This window comes from Echinops telfairi, unplaced genomic scaffold (genome assembly GCF_000313985.2).
Source record: "Echinops telfairi isolate 266 unplaced genomic scaffold, ASM31398v2 ScPeMD7_7419;HRSCAF=8457, whole genome shotgun sequence".
NCBI classification, from domain to species: domain Eukaryota; kingdom Metazoa; phylum Chordata; class Mammalia; order Afrosoricida; family Tenrecidae; genus Echinops; species Echinops telfairi.
The window spans coordinates 1,073,343-1,079,643 of NW_022111319.1; the positions used below are offsets into that span (position 1 = coordinate 1,073,343).

The following is a 6,301-nucleotide window of genomic DNA, read 5'->3' on the forward strand; positions in this document are numbered from 1 at the left end:
GCAATGATGCCAAACGCAGGAAGATCACAGTCCATTGGATGGAAAGTCTTGTGGATCCAGTGGTGGTGGAAGCATCTCAGTGCTGGCGTGGTTCTCCATGTGGCTCCTTCAGCTCCAGGGCTCTGACTGCCTTCAGCATAGCTCCATGTGGCTTGTCAACAGGAATGTGCAACAGAGGGAGTGTGGTCCTCCTCCCAGGAGAAAAAAAGGAAGTTCCCAGAATCCCCCTGGTGGGTATTACCTGACCTGATTGACAGGTTATACTCCATCACAACATTCTATTTTATCAAGTTGACATGAAATTATGTAACTACCATATGTATTATTCATGTTGGTGAATTAAGCTACAATCTGAAACATGAGAAAAGAAGCACATATTCTATACATTTGTTTTCCAATTTTAAGGATCCCGTTGTGAGAATTTTTGTTGCATTTACATTGAGTTTTAATCCATACTGAATGTTGCAATCCATGATCTTCATGAGCAAGTGCTTCAAGCCTTCTTCACTTTCAGCAAGTAAGATGTGTCATCTGCATATCCCAGGTTCTTAAAATGTCTTCCTCTAATATTGATACTACATTCTTCATGTAATCCAACTTCTCTGATTATTTGTTCAATATAAGATTGAGTAAGGATAGTGAGAAGATACAACCCTCACATACACCCTTCCAGAATTTAAACCATGAAGTAGTCCCTTGTTCTGTTTGAAGAACTGCTTCTTGCTACGTGTAGAAGTTCTGCATAGGCAAAATGAAGTGTTCTGGAATTCCGATTCTTTTCAAGGCTATCTATAATTTGTTAAGACCCACTCAGTCAACTGCCTTTGCATAGTCAATGGAACACAAGTAAACAACTTTCTCTGCTTTCATCCATCTGACACCAGCAATAATATCCCATGTTTTATGCCCTCTTCTGAATCCTGTCTGGATTCCTGGCAGCTCCCTGTCAATATACTGCTGCAATCGTTGGATAGTCTTCAGCAATATTTTACTTGCACGTGATATTGTTGATACTATTTTTTTAATTTGAGCATTCTGTTGAGTGACCTTTCTTTGGAATGTGTACAAATATGGATCTCTTCTGGTCAGTTGGCCAAATAGTGCAATGGGAAAGAATAATGGTTTTACTGAAAGTGGATTAATCTTTGCAGATGGGAGGGGTGGTATTGGTCACTGAAGTGACAATGGAATCTAGGAGTTCTATGCCCTATATTTAAGATTATCACGTCATATCACTCCATCTTTCCAGTCAGTGCACTCACCTTAATACTAGACATCTCTCTAGGTTGAGAATTAAGTTGGACTTGTAATTCAGGTCCTTGTATGATAAGACTGGGTTTGGATTTCAGCAATATCAGTTCTGTTACTAGAAGAGATGGATATTTTTTTATAACACAAGTAGAACCTTTGAGATCTTTTATGAAGAATTTGAGCAAGCTGTGACTTCATCTCCTTCCTTTATTAGTTTTTCTATTTTAAGAATTACCAAGCCAAAGCCCATCAGTTGGCCACTGGAGATCCCCTTGCAGAGGGGTCTCGGGAGGAGATGAGCCAGTCAGGGTGCTATGTAACAATGATGAAAAATACAACTTTCCTCTAGTTCCTAAATATTTCCTCCCCACTCCCACTACCATGACTCGAATTCGACCTTGCAAGTCTGGCTAGACCAGAGGATGTACACTGGTACAGATAGGAACTGAAAATCCAGGGAATCCAGGGCGGATGAGCCCTACAGGACCAGTGGTGTGAGTGGCGAAACAGGGAGGGTAGAGGGAGAGTGGGTAGGAAAGAGGGAACCGGTTACAAGGAACTATATGTGACCTCCTCCCTGGGGGACGGACAACAGAAAAGTGGGTGAAGGGAGACATTGGACAGGGGAAGATATGACAAAATAACAATTTATAAACTATCACGGGCTTATGAGGGAGGGGGGAGCGGGAGGGAGGGGAAAAATGAGGACCTAATGTCGGGGATTTCAGTAAAATGTTTTGAGAATGATGAGGGCAATGAATGTACAAATGCGCTTTACACAATTGATGTGTGTATGGATTGTGATAAGAGTTGATGAGCCCCTAATAAAATGATTTAAACAAACAAACAAAGAATTACCAACCAACCAGTTTACCTATACTTGCCATCTTGACAAAATTGTTGAAGGTTATCAAACACATGTACTGCTATGACTGTTGTGGGATGATCTTAAGCAAAATTTTACTTGCATGTGATATTAATGATATTGCTTTATAATTTGTGCATTCCATTGGGTTACCTTTCTTTGTACCATTTGGGAAAAATGGGACTATTCCAGTCAGTTGGCCAAATTGGTGTATTCCAAATTTCCTGGCATAGACAAGTGAGTGCTTCCAGTGCTTCATCAGCTTATTGAAACTTTTCAAGTGGTCCTCCATCTAATTCTGGAGCCCTGTTTTTGGCTGATGTTTTCAATGCAGCTTGAATGTCTTTCTTTAGGATCCTTGGTTCTTGCTCATCTACTATTTCCTCAAATGGTGGAATGAAGACTCGTTCCTTTTGGTACAGAGACTCTATATATTTGTTCCATCTGCTTTTCATCTTTCATGCACCATTCAATATTTTGCCCAATAATCTTTCAATATTGCAAATAGAGGCTTGAAACGTTTTCTTTAGTTCTTTCAGATTAAGGTATACAGAGAGTTCTTTTTTTTGTTTTTGCGGTGATCTTGTCTGTCACTAAATACTCCCAATTCATTTCAGTTTTACTTTTCCCCCTTTTTTCTAAAAGTCATTCAGACCACTATTTAGGTTTGAAGGATAAGGAACCTGGAGGAATTTTTTTTAAAGAAACATACTGTATGTATTCACATAGCCCATCTCAAGAAATCAATAATGTGTCTACATCAAACACCTGTAACCTGAAGACTTAAGTCTTAAAATTCATGATGTGTGTAGAAGTAGATAATAGCTATACCCATTGTAGGCAAACTAGCAAACAATCATTGACTTAGTACATCAATGCTCTATATCTTATATTAAGATATATATTATTCCAGCAAACATGTGATTGACATTGTCAGTGAATATTATTGTAAGTTTTCCCTGACAACAAACTCCCATTGTTTGTGTAAAGAGCACCCAGTCACATAAGACTTCATTCTGTACAAGTGAATAATTCAGACTTTGGGATATATAGTTAGCCTACACTGGCTAAATATTTCTTTTTCAACAGTGTTTTAAAACAGTACCAGCGCTAATCAGTTCTTGAAAAGGACATCATTCTTGGTGAAGTGGAAGGCAGGCAAAAAAGAGAAAGACCCTCCACAAAATGGATCGACACTGTGGCTGCAACAATGGACTGGACCCTGACCCCAATTGTAAAAAGGGTGAAGAAATCAGGCAGTGTTCCTTCTGTTATATATAGGCTCGCTATGGGTCAGAGCTATCGTGATGGCACCCATCAACAACTAAGAAAAGCTCGGGCTCACTTCACAGTGGGTTCAGTGAGTCCCTGAACCTATTCTGTAGTCGTTTCCTCAGCTCCAGAATGCATCATTGCAATAGACATACTCAGTAATTGGCAGAACCCCCATACTGGATTCCTGACATGTGGCATATGGGCTATTATCATCTATACTCGAGTGTAAGCCACCCTGAATATCAGCTAAGGCACCTAATTTTACCACAAAACTGCATTAAAAATGTGCTGAAAAACTCGGCTTATACACAAGTATATGCAGTATGTTAATAAAAGTCAAGTGGAAAACATATACTTCTATCTAGGAAGACAGTAAATCAAAAATGATACCACATTCCTGGAAGGATTGCAGAAATTAGTGCCACCATCCATAACTTGAAAGGTGCAGGAGTGGTGACTCCCATCATATCCCCACTTAACTCACCCATTTGGCCTGTGCAAAAATCAGATGGATTTTAGAGAATGGCATTATATTATTGTAGACGTAACCAAGTAGTAACTCCCACTGCAGCTACTGTTCCAGATGTGTTTCATTGCTTGAGAAAATTTGTGCTTCTCTTGGTACCTGGTAGGCAGCTATTGCTATGGTCAATGCATTTTTCTCAATTCAAATTCCAAGGGACCACCAGAAGCAGTTTGCCTTCAGCTGACAAGGACAATAGCACTCTTTCAAACTCATGGTTATATCAGTTCTCTAGCCTATTCCATAATTTAGTCCACAGGAAACTTGATCGCCTTTCCCTTCCACAAAATGACACATTGATCCATTACACTGATGATATTATGCCAGTTGGAAACAGTAAGGAGAAAAGTATCAGTGGCTTTAGATTTATTGGTAGAACGTCTGCTTCCTAGACAGTGGGAAATTAACCTGACAATAATTCAGGTCCCTTCCAATTCAGTTCACATTTTAAGGGTTCAGTGGTGTGGAGCATGTTGAGATATTCTTACTAAAGGGAAATGTTATGGCATCTTGACCCTCCCCAAAACTAAACAAAGATGCATAACACCTGGTGGGTCTTTCTGAAATTTGAAAGCAACATGTCCATCATTTGAGTGTGCTACTCAGCCTATTTATCAAGTGACTCAAAAAGCTATCAGATTTCAGTGGAGTCCAGAACAATAGAAGGCTCTGAAACAGGTTTAGGCTGCCGTGCAAGGTACTTTTCCACTTGGGTCCTATGATCCAGCTGATCCAAGGGTGCTTGAAGTGTCAGTGACAGATGGAGATGCAGTTTGGAGTCTTTGTTGGTGAATCTTAGCAGGTTCTTGAGATTTCGGAGCAAAGCTCTGTCATCCTCTACAGATAGATATTCCACTTTTGAAAAATAGATTTTGTCTTATTCCTTGGCCTTAGTGGAGAATGAAGGCCTCACCATGGACCACCATGTCCCCATCTGTCCTGTGCTGCTTATAATGAATTGGGTATTATCTGACGCACAGAGTCATAAAGTTGGATGTTCACAGCAACACTCCATTATTAAATGGAAATGTTATAAACAAGAAGGGACTAGGACATGAAGGTACAAGTAACCTGCATGAGGAAGTGGCCCAAATGCCCATGGTCTCAACTCCTGTCACAGTACTGTCCTTCTCCCAGTCTGTACTTACGGCTCATGGGAAGATCTTTATAATCAGTTGACTGAGGAAGAGAAACTCATGCTTAGATTATGGATGATCTCAGCACAATATACAGGTTTGTCTTGAAATTGGACAGCAGCAGCACTACAACCCCTTTCTGAGGCCTCCCTACAAGACAGTAGCAATGGGAAATTTGTGCAGAATTTCGACTGGTACAACTGATTATTCAGTTTGTTTGGAAGGAGAACTGTACACATGTGTGACTGTATATTGATTTGTGGGCTTTGGTTAATGATGTGGCTGCATGGCCAGAGACATGGAAGGAACATAATTGGCAAAGAATTCAGGTCCCGGGGTGTATGGATAGATCTCTCTGAATGGGAAAAAAAAGGAAAATATTTGTGTTTCATGTGAATGCTCACCAAAGGATTATATCTGCAGAGGAGGCTTTTAACAATCCAGTGATTAAAGTGGGTAGGATGACACCTTCTATGGACAACATTCATTTCAATCCCGCCCACACCCAAACCTGTTGTCATTGCTCAATAGGTGCATGAACAAAATGGCCATGGTAGCAAGGATAAAGATTATGTTTGGGCTCAGCAATGTAGAGGTACACTCATCCAAGCTGACATGGCTACTGCCATTGCTGAGTTCCCAATCTGCCAGCACAGTAACCAACACTGAGTCCAATATATGGCTCCATTCCTTGGGGAGACCAACTAGCAATTTGATTGATTACAGGACCACTTCCATCATGGAAATGGCAGCATTTTGTACTTACTGAGATAGACACTTATTCTGGATACCTATTTGTCTTCCCTGCCCACAGTGCTTGTGCACAAACTACCATCTGTGAGCTTACAGAATATCTTACCCATCAGCGTGGTATCCCAAACAGCATTGCTTTGGATCAAAAGGTTCACATTATAGCAGATGAAGTGCAGCAATGAACTAAAATCATGGAATCCGCTGGTCTTACCTGAACATCATCCTGAAGCTGCTGGGATCAAGAAATTTTGCTTGAAAGATGTGGAATTTGAATCAGAACATGTATACATTTTGACAGATAGAGTAAAAGTCATTTAAAGCACATATATGTTTATCTGTATAGCGAAACTTGGATGGGTGGAATTACAAAGACCGTAGTTAGATTAATGATTGCCTGCGGGCACAGAAAAGGAGGATGGGGGAAATGAAGAGTCAACATTGATATGTATATGAAGGTAGAAGTCCAAAGTCGATTGTGGTGATGATTGTCCAACCCTT

The 6,301-nt window shown here is 40.3% G+C and overlaps 1 pseudogene; it reads right to left on the reverse strand.

Annotated features, from left to right (window-relative positions):
• Window positions 1-5,320: 5,320 nt before the first annotated feature.
• LOC105979653 overlaps window positions 5,321-6,301 on the reverse strand; it is a 25,456-nt pseudogene continuing 24,475 nt past the window's right edge.